An 18638-nucleotide genomic window follows, 5' to 3' on the forward strand; every position below is an offset into this window, starting at 1 on the left:
TTTCAGTCCCGATTAGCTTATCAGAGCATAAAGTGTAAAAAAAAAATTAAAAGATATGGACGTGCATTCAATTGATTGATCGGTACTACTATAGTATGGGGGTGACACCTATAAATAATATATTTTGCACACTTTTTTACATTGCTAACGTACTATTTTGGAATGCGGAACGTTTCCTAAGGTGAAATAATGCATTTCTAACTAAGATAATGTCTAGTTCTTACATTTATGGGTACTTACTGTTACTTGTTATTTCGATTCTGTAATACACATTATGGCGACAGTGTACTGATTCATCGTGCGTTGTGAGAGTATTTTGTCGATTTATGCAGTGTTGCAACCTTGTTCACCAGAAAATACCTACTTTCATGCCCGGATTTGAAATTATGCTAATACCTCACAAATCATTGACGTTAGCCCCAAAAACAATTTTCCGGTAAAAATTTGCTATAGTTCAAACACCTATAATTTCTTCGTTTCGTCATTTTTTGACATTCGTACTTACCTATCTGCTTCGCGGAACATTCCTTAAGATGTATTGACTTTTTTTTTTATCAAAGTAATTGCAATTTTTCACAATACGAGTACTTCTTTCTCGTAGTTTTTTCGCTTTGCTCACACAAAATATGGCGCGTACACCTTCCTACATAATCACGTGTCGTGCTTGTCTTTTGTCGATTTTCATTCGTTATGCAGTTTCAACCTTCGGAACCCAAGAAATACCCGTGAACAAAGCTCGGTAAAATTATCGTATCCACAAAACGTAATTCTTCAATTTTACAGGAGAAATTACTTACCAAATGCAGTTTCTTTATAATAATGAATGTTCGGGGAAGTGTTTTCTCGCATCGTTTATTGAATTTTGCCGGTAAATCATCTATTTTTCGATATAAATGTGTGACCGATGCACGAAAGCTCTTGCATCCATTTACTTCCAGGTGGATGTAGCCTGTGTGTGATGACGTAATCCCGGTCAGTGTTTCCAAACACGTGTTTTTGTAACTGAAGAAGGTACATTTCCGCAAATGATTTGTGGGGCTATGCGAGAATGGTGTGTGGGGCAATGCATATTTTATTCGAAACCAATTTTTAACTATTGTAACCTATACGTGACCCTACCTAACCTAACCTTACCGGAAATGGTTCGTGAGGCTATGTGTGAATGGTTCGTGGGGTTTTCGAACCTGGAAAAAAAAGTACAAAATCAGTACGAAAGTAGTATTTTTCGATGAAGAAGGTTGCAACACTGCATAACCACTGATCATGGACAACGCTAGTCAAGATTTCTCCGCCCTATTGCATGTAACGCAAGCGAAAACGAACAAACAAGAATTACTCGATATGTCGAAAGTTGAGATTATTTGAGTGAAAAAAACTAAATGCCACCTTGAAGAATCCTTAGGAATGCATAATACATAAGTACCAATGTGAAAAAGAAGAAAATAAAGGAATTTCAGACGTTTGAATGGTTTTTGGGGCTATTCGTAAGTAAAAAATTATTTTATTTTGAAATTTTTGAGTCCAAATTTCCCACACATTCTGGGCTCCACCCCTGGGGTAATTGCCCTACCGCCTCCAACCACTACCGTGGCCCTGCCTCCACTCTGGCTTTATCAATAGAGTCCCTGTTAAAGACATCTTAGAAATTGGCTGGAGTCACCTGCCCCCAAATGAGTCCCAAATTTTTAAATTTGAAGAAATTCGTTTACAGGATACGTAAAACTTACCTCAATTTCACCAAGCATCCACGAAACGTCATATTAGGCAATAGGCATATACCCACAGCCCATTCCTTCTAACGAGTATCTTACATTCACTGCCACATTTTCGACATTCCTTTCCTTTCTTCACGATCCCGTGTTCAATTAAATTAAAAATCCACTGGATCTTCCACACCCGGTACGAATTTCACCACGCATCCACGACACGTCATGTTTCTAACTTTTGTTGCAAACACAGACAGTTCGAAACACTGGATACCTAATGAACATGAATAAAACACAATCACGACGCGTGATGATGTACGAACGTGTATGCGCCAAAGGCGCGGAGCATGGATTTTAAACGAAAAACATGAATTTCCGCTATGATACATTCCCACATCCCACAAAACACCTTCCCGATGTTAGACAATGCTACAGGAACTTATTACGGTAAGCAGTTTCCTGTGTAAAAATGGAGAAATCTGTTTGAACTATAGTAAATTCATACCCCTTTTCCGTAAGGTTAAGTTAGGTTATGCAAGCATAGTTAAAAAAAAAAAGGAGCGATTGACAATATAGAGAAAGTCTCCAATTTTGTTAATTTTCGGTATACTAACTAATTTTGGCCTCCTAATCACGAATCTGTTGTAAAAAACGGGGGTTACATATGGAAATTTGAAATAAAGCAGATTGATTTTTTTTATATATAGGTGTGTATGTGTAGTTTTACGAATGAAAATGTAATCTCCTGTCACTGTTTCCAACCACGCCGTTGTTTTACAAGAAAATGATTTATGATGTTCAATTTGATACTTGTCTGATAAGGCCCGAACACCTCTCACTCATTTATTTCCTTAATTTTAGCATTGATACTTACATATTCTGCATTGTGCAAGATTTTTTAAGGTGAAGTTATGCCTTTTATCATAAAATAGTGTCAACTTTTCATATTACAAGTCATTATTTGTCTTCCTTGTTATGCTTGGGTAACAGACAATATGGCGTGCAGTCGTGTTTGTGTTTTGTCGATTTGGAGTGGGTATGCAGTGTTTCAACCTTCTTAACCGAAAAATACCTACTTTCGTGTTTATTATGTCATCATAAACCATTGACGGATAGCCCCAAAAACCATTCACGATAGCCCAAAAAACCATTCACAATAGCCCCAAAAACCATCCACGATAGCCCCACGGACCATTTCCGGCAAGGTTAGGTTAGGTAAGCATAGTTAAAAAAAAATTAAAAAATTCTTGTAAAAAAAAGGCATGTTTGGAAACACTGCCGAGACCGCGTGACTTGACGCTCGCACCATCTGCACGTACATAATGGAAACAACAGCCTAATGTTACAGAAGGTGCAAGTTCCTTACGTAACAACTGATTATTTACTGTTCTGCAGCATTCTATGGTGAAGTTTTTAGTTTCTGCGAAAGAAAATACCTCGAAGAACCCCGACAATGATACAGAAAGTGATTTCAGTAAGTAGTTTCTCCTGTAAATTTGAAGAAGTCCGTTCAGGTGATATCAGACAGTTACCGTTCAATTTTACTAGGAACCCTATTTTTTCGATGAATTTAGGGGTGAAATGAGTGCTAATGGAACCTAACGTCAATGGTTTGTGGAGCTACCCGTGGATGGTTTTTGGGGCTAACGAACAATGTTTCATCAAAATGTACAATTTCCAGACGTGACCCCCAGTTTTTTACAACAGATTCGTGATTAGGAGGCCAAAATTAGTTAGTATACCGAAAATTAACAAAATTACAGATGGTAACATTATAGTATAGGGGTGACTGATTTCGGTAACGATTGTATAAGTCGGAGACGGATTTCTTCAAATTTACAGGAGAAAAGACGAGAAAGTACTTACGGAATTGCGTTCTTGAGGACTTTCTGAAGCCGGGGAAATTGTTTTTTCGAATCGTGCAACTTAGTTGGCCTGTAAGTAAGGTATTTTTCGTCATTCACGCACCTCCGTTGTACGATAGCTCGTTCCGCCATTACCGTCGACTACGTGAATCATATGTTCGGTGATTCGATTATGTAACCCCCTGTCAGTGTAGCAACCACGCGGTAGTTTTACAAGATGATGTGTGAGCAGGTTTTTTTTTTCCAATTTAAGGTAAGACTCTAGTTTACGTCCTTTTCCAAAGGAATACGTGTCATATATCGTTGGAAAGCTTATTTTATAAGGAATTCAACAACATAAATCCCAAAGTGAGGAAAAATTTCCTGAAGGAGTAAATCGAGAAAAACCGATGTCCGGATATGCGCAATTGAACGTACTGAGGAATTTTTTAGATGATGAAGCAGATATTTAGGGGTGAAATGAGTGCTAATGGAACCTAACCTAACAGGCCTAACCTAACCTCGTAGGCATACCTTGAACCCCTGAATGGATAGTGGGGCTATCGTGAACAGAAAGTGTAGCAAGAAAAGGTACTTACCCGAAGAGATGCCGGGTGTTGCACCACGATTGCGCACAGCGAACGCAAAGAAGCAATCACCATGCAGATAAGGACATAAAGTAGAGTCTAGCCTCAATTTTCGCTTAAAAACCTTTTGTGAATAGTTTGTGCAGCATTTATCGGTTCATAAGTTTGGAAACACTGCACATCACCTGACAATACTACATATCAGCTGACGATAGACAACGTGAGTCAAGATTTGCCCGCCGAATTAGCAATGACCAATAAATGATTATAATGTTAAAAATAACGCTTTTTTCATGGAAAAAAAAGTTATCCAAAGCTTGAAAAATGTTCCGGTATGCATATGAGGTAAGTAGAAATGATTTTTATTTGAAAATAAACTAGTTTAATGTGTCTCCGGCTTATACACCTGGTACCCAGATTTCTTCAAATTTACAGGAGAAAGTACTTACGGAAATCATTTTCTGTAGCGTTGTGGAAGTTCGTGAATGTAGTTTTGATCGATTTTAATGCGAATACATGTTGTTTTCTGCAAAAATCTCTGTCCGACACGCTATTTCTGCTGCCGCCATTTGCTTTCTGCACAAGAGCACAAAGTTCAGTATGTTAGATGATGTAACCCCGTAGTCAATGTTTCAACCTCGCCGTGTTTTCAGTAGAACATGACGTGTCGAGTATTTTTAATTTTTTTTAACTATGCTTGCCTAACCTAACTTAACCTAACCTTACGGAAAATAGTTTTTGGGGCTAACGTGAATGGTTTTTGGGGCTAACGTCAATGGTTTGCGAGGTATTAGCATAATTTCAAATTCGGGGACGAAAGTAGGTATTTTCCGGTGAACGAGGTTGCAACACTGCATAAATCGTCAAAACACTCGCACAACGCGCCCTGAACCAGTACGCTATCGCCCGCCTAAATGTGTTACAGAATCGAAATAACAAGTAACAGTAAGTACTCGTAAATGTAAGAAATAGACATTATCTTTGTTAGAAATGCATTATTTCACCTTAGGAAATGTTCCGCATTCCAAAATAGTACGTTAGCAATGTAAAAAAGTGCGAAATATATGATGTATAGGTGTCACCCCCATACTATAATAGTACCTTACAGACTTTCTCTATATTGTCAATTACAAAAAAAAAAAAAATCCTCGACACGTCATGTTCTAGTGAAAACACGGCGAGTTTGAAACACTGACTATGGGGTTACGTCATCTAACATATTGATCATTATTTAATACGTCAATATCATGTTTCGGGCCTCCCCGATGGCGCAGTGGTAGCGTCGTCGCCTTGTAATCAAGGGGTCCCGGGTTCGATACCCGGTGGAGGCACATGGCACAGTGGTTCGGATCCCACTTTAAACCGTAGGTCCATTCCCGATTAGCCTTACTGTGCATAAAGTGGACTTAAAAAACCAACTCAAACAATATCATGTTTTAAACACCGACCGTACAGATGGAACATGCATGACACCATAATCACAAAATTGTAAAGTTATAAGTTCTTTCCTATCCGTTAGGTACTCTCACTTCTCGTACTACCGAGAAAGTCTAATTTCTTTCTCTGCTTTCACCAACCTTAGACCTGAACTATGTTTGCTTGCTGTTATCTTGTTCCTTGTTGTTTGTGTGCAAGGTACCTTGTTGTACAGTGGGATCCATGAGTATTACCGTGCAAATTGTCCATGACTACTTTCATTAATTTTTCTCTTGCATCCTATGTGTTTTTTTAGCGATGAATCTTTGTGTATGCTGGTGCAGAAGTTGTCAACAGCTTGTTTTGAGTTTTCTTTTAATTCTTGAAGCTCTTATTGGGTCAAATAGAGTGCATGAACGTGGTGATGGACAATTTGCACTGTAATACTCATGGATCCCACTGTACCTAGAGTGTGTGATGGGTCTCACTTATCGCACAACACTTCAGCAATCTTGTGTTCTGACGTCACGTGATAGCCTTTTTAATTTTAGGCTAAATGCCTACGTTGCTAGGTTTGGTTAGCTATGTCTAGTTCTCTTAGCCTCAATAATATTTTTTCATTGTATTTAACACCTAACCTAACAGGCCTAACCTAACTTCGTAGGCAAAGAGACTCATTCTCTTTGCTCGTAGGCATTTCTCATCTGACGTCAGAACACAAGGTAGCAAAACTGTTGTGCGAAGAGGAAGACTCATTGACAACGCTAAGAGAACCCAAGGTAGATTCGCACAACAGTTTTGCTACCTTGTGTTCTGACGTCAGATGAGAAATGCCTACGAGCAAAGAGAATGAGTCTCTTCCTGAAACTTTCTGACCGATGCGCTACAAAGAAAGTTACGTGTTCTCCTTTAGAATTTCGTCATTCGTAATATAATTTTAACAAAAACGTGGCATGCTAAAGAAGAATTAAAGAGTTTAAAAAATAATTGATTAATAGATTTAGTTTATTTTACTTCGCTTATCTGTCACATATGGCTAATCGCAAAGATGAGGATGCGTGATGATATGATGAAATTGAAGAAAGGAGAGTAGACCCATGCCCGGGCGTGGATTCGAACCTGGGGGCCCTTGGCATCGTAAAGCGTTGTGCTAACCACTTCGCCACGGAGGTCAGCATTACAAGGACATAAACAGGAAATGGCATCTATGTTTTAATATGCGAGAAACATTTGCGAGGAGATTATTGAAGTAACAAATAATTATTACAAGACGTTGTGATGAAAATTATTAATATATCTGAAATATCGAGAGTTGACCTTGCAGTCTCTAAATGTACTTTTAGAGTTACGCAAAACCTTTACTCAAAATTGATAGTGTAAATTTATAAGCTATTAAAATTTAATACTTATTCCTGTTCGAAAAAAGAAACTGCCAAGTCAAATTAATATTTCGTAGAAATACATGTATTTTTCTTTCATGAGGCCAGGACAGTATTTGGAGGGGAAGGTGGCTTGGGAAGGCTATAGTCCCGGATCTCGATCTGCAAAGGGGATTCCAGTGGGAAAAGATTGCTATGAAATAGTCCAGAAGAAGGGACGATTTTTTTTTTAAATGGCTCAAGAATACAAAGATATAAGTGGACATTTGTGGGGGGGGGGGTGGCTACGTGAGGTAACACAGTGGAATATGATTCACAATACTAAAATTAAAACAAATATGTGGGAACAATAGAAATCAAAATATGTTGTAGCTAGTGACGGCGCAATAGTAAAGATGGAGGGGTAAGTCATATGGTCATATTTTCCCGGGGCAATCATGTTTATTATTCCGTTACATACGACACAAAAATGCATATTTTGACTAAAAGAGCATTCATTCATTTATTTATTCTTGTCGTTTTACTGGGGGCAGATAAGAAAGAGAGAGAAATTGTCGAACGAGAAATTGGGGGCGTTCCTGCCCCCCTTGTAGTGTGGTCACTGCCTATAGCTATGCTGGAGAAGAATGCACCAATTAATACGCTATTAAATAAAACAGATACTTTTGTGAACTATGATTTAAATTTAGAGAGAGCACATACTTGTTTAATTTAATTTGGATGAGTTAACTTCTGAAGCCTGCCATATCCGAGCCTTCTTCCGGTGTAACTGCACTGCACTTTGAGCCCTAGCTGCTGCGTTCAGGTGGCGGAACAAGCAGAATAGTAATTAAAACAAATATGTGACAAATATATATAAAGAAAACAACGTGTTGAAGCTATTGACGGCGCCAAAGAAAAGACAGAAGAGAAACGAGGAGAGTGCAGTGATATTTTACGGGAAGCAGTCACGTTTATTACACCCTTACATTTACATACAATATTAACAAGTTCTGCTTTTAGATCTCGCACAATGCCTTTTTCACAAAAATGGGCAATCCCGCATTTTTTATATCAATCAAGCTGTGATATTTTAGATTTCTTCCGTTAGTTTTCTGATAATAGTTTTCACAGCTTTCCATAGCATTTAGGCATGATTTCAGTTGACAAGAACAAAATAATCTTATTTCAAAACATACAGCAAAAAGAAATCCAACGCGCTTAAGTTAAAACTCCCTTATATTGGAAGCCTGGAGAGAACAAAACAGGGGTTCCTTCGTAACACGATTTCTTGAAAACCATTTTACACATTTGAATCAACTTTGTGATAAATTGATTAGAAAGGATGAATCTTAACAGTGAAAGTTGTAACCTTTCTCCTGCTACTATATTTTAGAAGATATTCGTTGTCAAATATCTCAATATTTGCATAAGGAACCAGCCCTTTCCGTGCCGAGTGTTTCGACGATGACGTCATGCATCCACGGACAACTGCGCATACGATCTGCGCCGCCGAACGAGCACCCCCCGAAGAGAACCTTGTGATCTCTGGCGTGAGACAGGAATGCCTGGCTTGGTTCTCTCAGCATAAATACACTGCAAATGTATTGTTTATGCTAAGATAACTAAACCTAAGCAGCTTAGGGCCGGTTGCACCATCGCCACTCAATCTGCCACTTTACAAAGTGCTGGATAACGACAGGCGGGAGATTTAGGCGGCGGTGGGTTGCACCAAGCATTTTTATCCTCCGCCTTGCAAGGTGGAACTTTCTCCTGCTTGCCGTACGACCTGGCAACAGAAACTGGAGAAAGTTGTGTTTTCGATTGTGTTTTGTTTGTTTATTACTTGCTAATGTCTGCTTGCCAATTCCAAATGCATGCTTTTTCAACTGAAATATGTTTAAAAAACTAAATATTTATTGCAATAAAATGAAACAGCTGATAGAAGTAGGTAATGCATGTGTCGTACTCTCATATAATATCAAATGTATGTTATATGATACAATATAACCCGTGATCTTTCGAAGTAGTGGGAAGCTTACAAAATTTTCAATTTATTTTTCACGTACTTCAATTAACATAATGCAAAAAAGAATATTCCTCGTCTTATCTTTCAGTAAGACATACGGTCACTTTTTAATAAATATTAAACACTACTAAACAGTGACCAAAATTTTACGAAGTCGTAACAAATGCGTTACATTCATTCAATTTTTAGTGCAAGGCTGACATATCTGAGTTTGTGTAAATATACGGAATGAGAAGAGCAATCTTCTATTCTGATCTTACTAATTTATCATTCGTTTCTGTTAATAATTTATCAATCCGTAACCCCTTCTTTAGCGAATAGCGAGTATTAGTAGTATCAACGTTGACCATCTTATAGGTTTCTTCCTTAATTATAATGCAGCTTGTGTGCAAGATTAATATTGAAAGTTGGTTGAGTAATAACGATGCAGGTGAAAATTAATTTTTTGTATTCAAAACAAATTCGAATAGCACAAAAAAAATCGTTAATCAACGGTTCCATGTACAAGGTACATTTTGGGAATTACTATCATCTTAGCACAAAAGGAAGAATCAAATAGTAATGTAAAGTACCGTAGTACTGTATGTACGCATGTTTTATTCTTATTAAGAAAAAAAAGAAACTCCAGGCTGTATAAACTTTCAGATAGGTAGTTTCGTGCAACGTTATATGCTAGTGCAATGCAAGAACGTATATATTTCTTTACAAAAAACAGTAATATTCACCAGGAAAATATACCTTGTACATACGTACAAGCTGTGGTCCTTTTTAGACGAGCGGATAGGGACAGTATTAGCACCTTGGGTAATACATGCTAACAACACCAAACATGGCCTGCCTAACCTATCCACGTATGCATCTAATAGCTTAAATAAACAAATTATAATTTGCCAAACCTATTTACATGCTTATTTATGCTATTATATGCCTACGTGGATAGGTTAGCCAGGCCAGGTTTGGTGTTGTTAGCATGTATTTCCCAAGGTGCTAATGCTGCCCCTAGCCGCTCGTCTTTTTAGGCCAGTTATTTTGAAAAATCAAATACAAGATCATGTGTATTGCATATGAATGTTAAAAAAAACAACAGAAAAAACTTGAATGCACGTTTTATGCATCTTCAGGCATGTAGATTCATGCAAGGTTTATTACAATGGTGCATTTTCTTTGTGTCTACGAAACGTAACATCATTCGGAAATTGTTCCTTGTATATACGTATCAACGCCGTAAAGATACTGCTGTACCTGTCTATATTATTATTATTCTTTGCCAGTTTTAAATTTAAAGTACAAAATCTCGCACAATGTAATTAAAAATATTTTACTTCTCATAAGACGTTTCCTCTAAGTAGTAAATACCGAAAAAAAAACTTTGGCATTTACGTCTTATGCTCTCCCATGAATATTAAGGTAGGGTTGGTTAGGTTAGGTACAAAACCAGTAGGAAATTGTTACTTGTACATGCATGTCAACATCGTAAGGATGCTTGTTAACAGTAAACTTTTTATTTTGCCAATTTTGGAAGTTAACATACAAAATCACACATATACAATGTATACGTTTCTTAAAAGATTGGTATTACGTCTTATGTACTACTAGGTATGTAGTTTCTTGCAAGGTTATTATTGTAAAAAACACACCACCATTCGGAAATTGTTCCTTGTACGTACATATGTATGAACTGGACGGTAAGAGTAGCTACTGCTAAATATTATACGTGCATTCTTTGCCAGTTGTTATTCGGAAACAACACATTACTTGTTTATTTGCAATGTTACATTCACACCAATGGCGACGGAAGTGACTCTAATAATATTACACGTGTTTTAATCTTAAAGATTACAAATTACCAGGATTGCGAAAAAGCAACTGATGCATGGTGCACATTTCGTGTATTGCGTTTGGTTGAAAAAAATTGTTACAGCAAACACACATTCATTTATTTGGAACGGCATTTTAATACAATTTTGCAAGCATCAAACGCATTACTTTAACCTGGTTTTATTTTCTGTACCCGCATGCACTCAATCCAACATACGAAATTACAGTGAAACTGCTAATGCTAATATCAATATACAACATTTTCGGAACACACGAAAATGACCACCTAATATTCATTTCTACACATATATTTACAAACGTTGCTTTATTTATTGCCGTTCCTGCGATAATTAACAAATCCGCCTTTTTTTGTTGTTATTTGGTAATGGAAAACATGCAGCAAACTTTCGCAATTTCCAACAGCTGATCGAGACTTTGCCATTTTATCAACTAGAAAAGTGTAGACACAGATTATACTAGGTGCTGCACGTATCTGTTGGCTGCACAGTGTACTGCTTTTCCATGGTTACCTGGCACTTAACGCGTTAGGCGGAGCCCCGACCGCCACTTACGTTACACGGGACTTTAAGTGCTAGGTAACGTTAGGCGGACATTGAACAACCGCAAATTGGTGTTAAGTGGGGGATAAGACGTTAAGCGGAGATGGTGCAACCGGCCCTTAATGTGACAACTTAGGCAATTAGCCTAACAATATAAGCCTTCCCCGATGACATTTGAACGCTAGGTTAAGATACCAGTGCTATGAAGAAGAAACGCGTCTAGACCTCTGACTGAACTACGAAACAGGGTTGATGAGTAGCAACAACAGTGCTTCAAAGTTTCAATCCAAATGTAACATGGCGATTGTCATGCTTCCCAACGTTGATGCATGTGGTTGCTGCGTGGCAGCATAAGTGCATTTTCAAATCATATCGATATCATACATTTCTTGTTAGTGAAACAATCTCATACATTTTGTTATTTTATATGATATGTAAGGTGCGTTGCAAAATGATAAGAACGGTATGGAATTTGGACATATCGTGGGAACGAAAAGGAAACAGGAAACGAAAGTGATGCAAACTGACAGAGAGAGAAAAACATGTTAGGAACGTGGTACTGTTCAGGGAGACGTGTATGTGTAACAGCAGGCAAGGTCGAAGTCAAAAGAGCGTTGCAAAATGATAAGAACGGAGTGCGGTTACCCCAGTAGATGTCGTTTCCAGTGGCTACAGAGGGCGCTGTTGCAGCTAGCGTGCAGATCGCGAGGTATTCATGCCCTGTTGAGGAGTACGACAGCATTTATGTAGGTGTAGAATGGGCCGTCGAGCAGGATTGTCAGAACGTGAAAAGGGGCAGATATTGGCATATAAGGAAGAGGGAGTGTCTTCGAATGAGATTGCACGCCGAATTTGTTGCAGCGCCTGTGTGGTGAACAACTTCTTAAAACTTGGAGACAGGTATGGAGTGAAGAAAGCACCGGGAAGGCCGCAGAAATTGACGCCCCGACAGGAACGTGACGTCCTGAGGAAGCTGGCTGCTGGTGAAACATCCCTCAGACAGTTGGCTCGTGATCCTCGTGTGCATCAATCAACGCTATCACGGACTGTGAAACGACAGCCACGACTCACAGCACAACACAAGGAGCGTCGCGTGTCCTGGGCAAAGATGCACATGGCGTGGAAGGAGGAATGGTGGCGGGTAATTTTCAGTGATGAAAAGAAATTCAATTTGGATGGTCCCGATGGCTGGAGATACTATTGGCATGATCTCCGCAAAGAGGAAAAGATCTTCTCCAAGAGACAACAAGGAGGACAGTCTGTAATGGTGTGGGGTGGGTTTGGTTATCATGGGAAAACGAATCTCGCCTTTCCCACAGGCCGTATGAATGCGCTCGGATACCAAAACGTCCTAACGGACGATCTATTGCCATTTGCCAATGGCATTGGTAGCGATCAGTGGCGTTTTCAGCAAGACAACGCCACTATACACACTGCTGAGTCCACTATCTTCTGGTTTCTGGACAGGAATGTGCACGTCATTGATTGGCCTGCGGGGTGTAAGGGGTGACCTTTCACGTAGTACACCCAAATGTCAACCTCACTTCCACGTTAGTACACCCTGGACTGAAGACTAACGAGGCTCTGGCGACTGGCCCCATGGCCAGTATAATTTTGTTTGTATTGTCCTGTTGTCCTTATGTGTGCTGAGTGCCCGTTTACAGCCTCAGCTTTTAACAGAAGTCAGAACATTTTAAGATTTTTAATTATGCAACCGTTAGAGTTGTTATTTGTATTGATAAGGGGCTGGCCCCCGTATAATGTGACGGGAGCAAAATAGCCTACGTGCTGACGCTCCCACAATTTTAAAATCAAATTAAAAATTCAAATTGATTGGCCTGCGATTTCCCCTGACATTAACCCCATGGAAAACCTGTGGGGTCTTCTGTGCCGTTCAGTGTACGCCAAATGGAACCCAGTACAACAACGTTCATGACCTGAGGAATGCTACCGTTGCTGCATGGGATGATCTTGATGCCAGTGGTGCAGGAACGTTTTTCATTTGTGGGGGTACAAAATTCAACCTCTCATATATATAAACACACATACTACTGCACCTAGGAATACATTTCGGGGGTCCAACCAAGTGTTGCAATAATAATAACAATAATAATAATAAATAATTATAATAATTATAATTAATTAAATTAAATATGTAAGTTAATTAATATTGTCTTGTTATTACATGAATAGGTAAAAGATAGTAAAAGAATAGAGATATAAAAACATATATTCATTATCTATCTTACGTGTAGTTAAGATCGCCAAGATTTGCATAAAAACAACTGCCCTGGCAAGGAATTTAATGTCAAATAGAAAAATAATTGAATATTTGTTGAATAACTAACAAGGAGTTAGATCCAATTAACGAAAAGTGAAGTTTCTGATTAATATTTTATGGATATTATCATTAGTTGCGTGCATAAATCTTTTGGAACCCTTCAAAGCCGTATGAGCCAAATTCCTTGCCTTCCAATAAGTTCAGCGGAAATAACCATCGATTAAATAACAAATGCTAAACAATTATATTTTGATTATTTACTTTTACTTCTTGGTAAGTCTTTCGGGGGAGTGTCCGGCCCCCTCCTAAATACGTCCTTGATACTTAGGTATAATGTGAATGCATGGAAAGTATTCTATTTTAGAACAGAACACACGAATGTCCTGTTATTTAATGCAAAATTTGCATAACTATTTTTTCTTTGTTTTTCTTAGAATTTATGTTTTTTTAAAACAGATTTTAATACCAGATAACAATTCTGAAACATATAAAGCTCTGGACTTCGTTCTGGTCTTATTTGAATTTAACGGAACGGAAAATCGGGAGTTCGAAATGTGAAAAATGCAAACAAAGATACATCATCTATTCATTTTAATGCAGGTTGAGATTAAAGGGGGTGAGGAGGATCTTGAGCCACCCCAACCAGGAATAATCATCTCCCACCCATTGGATATAGAAACCACATTATTGAATATGATGAGTTGTCTGCCGGAAGGCAAGTCTTTTGACCGGAGGGTCGCTGGGCAAGGTGAACCCTTGGTGGTTTGACATTGCCTTCCATGGGATGAGGATGAAATGGACATTTACAAACAACCATGCACGAGCGGGATTCGAACCCGAAACCCCTAGCGTCGCAGCGCGATGTGAAAACCACACGGCCATGGATCATAATAGAGTTCCACTTCAGTTCAGTTCATTCTAATTTTAAATTCCCATAGCTACGCATAAAAATATCTTTAAACAATTTATGGCAGATGTGTACCACATCCAATGTCTTTTAGAAGTCATGTATTTGCAGAAGCGTGCAGTAAGGAAAGGCGGGACAAGTGCCGCTTGCGTTGTTTTTTAAAACACTTTTGATATCTTAAGTTCGTGTTTTTCAATGCCTTTATACACATTAGAATGGAATTTATTTACTATAAGATATTTACATTGCAGAATTTTCATTTCCCCTATTTTCTGTTCTTTTGGCTTGAAACATAAACCGGCTACATCCTTGACGACGTTGGGCGATGCGGCACAACTGACCGCGTTAGAGGAAGAGGACTGCTCGCCTTTCTCCCAGCTTTTCGAGTGACTTATGCAGTTCTTGCATGGTCACTGCATCCCCGTTCACGAAGAAAAAAGGCCGAGGGCAAGCAACACCAAGACCGCATCTGTCTTTGCAAAAGGTGTTGGAAAGAATTCGTCCACACGGGCCACAAGTGTTGCTAACTTCCAGAATTTTCTGTGCATCCGTTGCACCACCTAACGCGGTACGATTTTCATGTTTGAAACTCTATAGTAATCGACAAATTACATTATGAAGTTAGCCAGTGATCACCAGTCGTATGCTATTTATAAGAAATGAAATCACAGCCGGTACTTGAACATATTCGTAATGTGGTCAGTTACTCGGAAATATGGAGGGTATGTAACACTGCAGGTAGGGTGAAAAAAAGGAAGGTTAATTTAGAAGCGTGGATGCTGCGGATTCGTGTTGTTTTTTACTGTGATATTGTGTTTTTTTCTGTTCTTTGTGTCGTGTTTTTGTACCTGGTTTAAAAGTAGGATTCTACATAGAAAAGTTCCACTATGGTTGACATACCAGACGAGCCATCGATTTGCAGTGCTGCAGGTAAGGACTTGATTAGGGACCTTCTTTCAAAACCATTCAGTTCGAGAACGTATGGTGTAAAGTTGGAACTTGTGATTGTCAACCATGAGCATGTCTTGAACTGTGCATAAGCAAACCAACTAAGAAAGATGGGAAAGTTTTCATTAGGCAGTTTAAAACATCTCAGTACAACAATATTATGTGGTTATGTGGCAGCAATGATCTTAATAAATTATTTTGTTGGTCATGTGTTTTGTTCAATAAAAATTTAGGACCATGGAACTGTACAGGCTACAGTGACTTGAGCAATTTTTATAATGCAGTGCAAATACATGAACGCTCCCAGAATCACATCTGCGCTTGCATCCAACTGAAAACAAGTCATGATTCACAATTCTAGCCAAGTAAGAGACCGAAATCCGTCCGTTTATTTAAGATCGAAACTTTATGCTAATAGGATGTTTATTATTTTCAGGGTTAAAAAAGAACATAATTTAATTTACAGTTGCCCTCGAATATCAAGTAAATGATTATTTTCTTCATGGTTGAAATTTACAAGTTTATATCGAGAGGCTGTTTTTCTTTTTTAAAAACCGTGCAGCGAAGATTTGATTTTAGGTATGTATGCACTTCACACACTCAAGCCCGATACTTTACCATTATGCACATTATTGTAAGTAGGAATGTGTGTAGGCCTATATTATATTTGGAATTATAATTAACCGAAACGAAAAATTAACCCATCGCTTGCCTATCACGAAAGGTCACGGCACGCCCCTGTGTATTTGGTATTTACTCAGACATCTGTAGGGCGTTGTATTAAAAAAGAAAAAAACTGAGTTGAGATGGTTCCCGATCAGCTCGTAAGAAATCTAACTTTGAAATATTTGTGAAACATTTGACAAAGCATTTATTTGTTGTATGTATAATTAGCTGTACCTAATGACACTCTTCAAGCACTGAAACTACTATCATTACATATACAAAACCGAAATCCTTCAGATGTCAGAGGAAGCAAGGAAAGGCATACGCTCAAAAGTTTTTTATTCTTTTTCAATCTTTGGTGGACAATATGAAGAGCAGCCCAAGGTTTCTGTTCGTATGTAGTGGTATTAAATGCAGATACATGCGTGTGTTTTAGGGTGACATGTCAATTTATCGTTTATGTGAAAAGGTAAACTTTAATGTGAGCAAAAGCATGTGCGCGTCACAGTTAAAGATTTTCGCATCTACAAAGAAAATCCAAAACACATTCCCACCTCGCCGGCCTCCGTGGCGGAGGGGTTAGCTTAGCGTGCTATGACGCCAGAAGTCCCAGGTTGGGCAAGTCAGTGTTCATCAATTTCATGATATCATCGCCCATCCTCATCTTTGCGATTTACCAACAGTGGCAGAAATGCGAAGTAAAATAAAGCAAATAAATTAATCAAACATTCTCATCTCACTCAAATACCTTGCGAATCCAATCCAAAATCTACCAATATAACCTGCAGTGAGTTTCGTTTATCTCATGCATTCATCTGACTAATGTAATTTTCTTACAGATTGACTTTAGGGTTTAACTTATAATGGCGTTGTGTTTGTGTTGCATTCGATACCAAAATTAGATTTTAAGCAATTAATATCCAATTATAAGTATATTTAATACAAAGGTAAAAATAATTCCCCCCTCCACTCTGATAATATCGCAAATTTCACCTTGTTTAGATGTCTAGGAAAAATTTCATTTCACCTAGGAATGATATCGCGATGAGATGAATCGAAAATTGTCACAGCCTCATCTCGTCTCCTGAGTGGCAAGGTCCTTCTCGTTCTTGTTTGTGTTAATTTTTTTTTCGGTTTCCACTCGGAAGTCATTAAAACTTATTCTAGATTCACTTCATGCTCAGATAGGCTAATCGGGACTCTATTTTCAAAATCTCTTAATATATAGGTTTAAGTATAGTTTTCCGAACATTCCCTTACAAAGTTATGAAAAATATGGGTGAGGTACAGCAGTACATTATACCCCCCCCCCCCCCAAGTTGGTCTGTAGTGTCTCGTCTCGTTCGTGTAAGTATTTCGTTTTGAAAAATTCCATTTTAAATATTCCAAAGAAAATGGGATCAGTCATATACCCTTCTGATGAAGATTTGTATCTTATCTTCGAATCGACGCGACCATTTCTTTAGAAAAGTGTACACCCCCCCCCCCCCTTACGCAAAGAAGCATTCGTCTGCAGCTTGATTTTCTGAGAGCAAATCTGATTCCATCGTTCCACACACATTTTCAACAATTTTCATCTCCTTAAAGAGGTTTCCAAGAACTTAGGTCAATGAACTAACTAGTAGCAACCACAATGTATAGTGGAACCACAAGCAAAACAACCTGCGCAGATCCGCGACTCCTGTGCACCATACTGCCGCGAGGAGGGGAGGGGGAGAGTGGACCATGCTTCCTTATTGCCGGAGCTGAATGGAAGAGCTGCGCGGGGACTTTTCGTCCAAGGTTTTTTTTTTTTTCCTTGGGGTCGCTCAATAGTAGAATAAGTTTAGAATGTTTTGAATTTCTGTGGTAAGGAAGATAATGTTTATAAGTTACAAACAATATACACTTTTTTATTGGGCGAACTGAAAATAGGATATTTCAACAGTAGCACCTTGCGTCTGCTGTCAAATTACCAAGGGGGGGTACAGTACCCCCCTTCAAAAATTTAGGGGGGTACAATGTACCCCTGTACCCCCCCGTTCCTGCGCCACTGCTTGATGCTAATCTATTGAAAACGCTGGTGGACAGCATGTGTGATGGGGTCTTCAAAATGTTGTACTGCCATGGTTCGTGTATTGGCTATTAAAGCAGGTTCTGGGATGCCGTTCTTATCATTTTGCAACAGTAAACATGGTCACTTTTAAGGTTCTTTGCTTTGTACCTTCTCCTTGCCTTCTGGTCAACACGTTTGCTCTTTCTCTACATTAGGTGAGCATTGTAATGTGCTGTGTGCCTGTACCTGTAACTTAGTAAACGTGTCACATTTACTTTTTGATTCGTTCTTATCATTTTGCAACGCACCTTATACAGGGTGACTGGTAATTAGATGTATTCCCTGAAAGGGGTTAAAGTAGAGACAATTTGCAATAAATTTGACCATATGATACCCCGTCCGAAAATTAGTAGTTTTCGAGATAATCGAATTTCAATTGTTTTTGAAAAAAATGACAATTTTCCACATAAAAAGATGAATTGA

Source organism: Lepisma saccharinum, chromosome 17, assembly GCF_977018435.1.
Source record: "Lepisma saccharinum chromosome 17, izLepSacc3.1, whole genome shotgun sequence".
Classification (NCBI taxonomy): Eukaryota; Metazoa; Arthropoda; class Insecta; order Zygentoma; family Lepismatidae; genus Lepisma; species Lepisma saccharinum.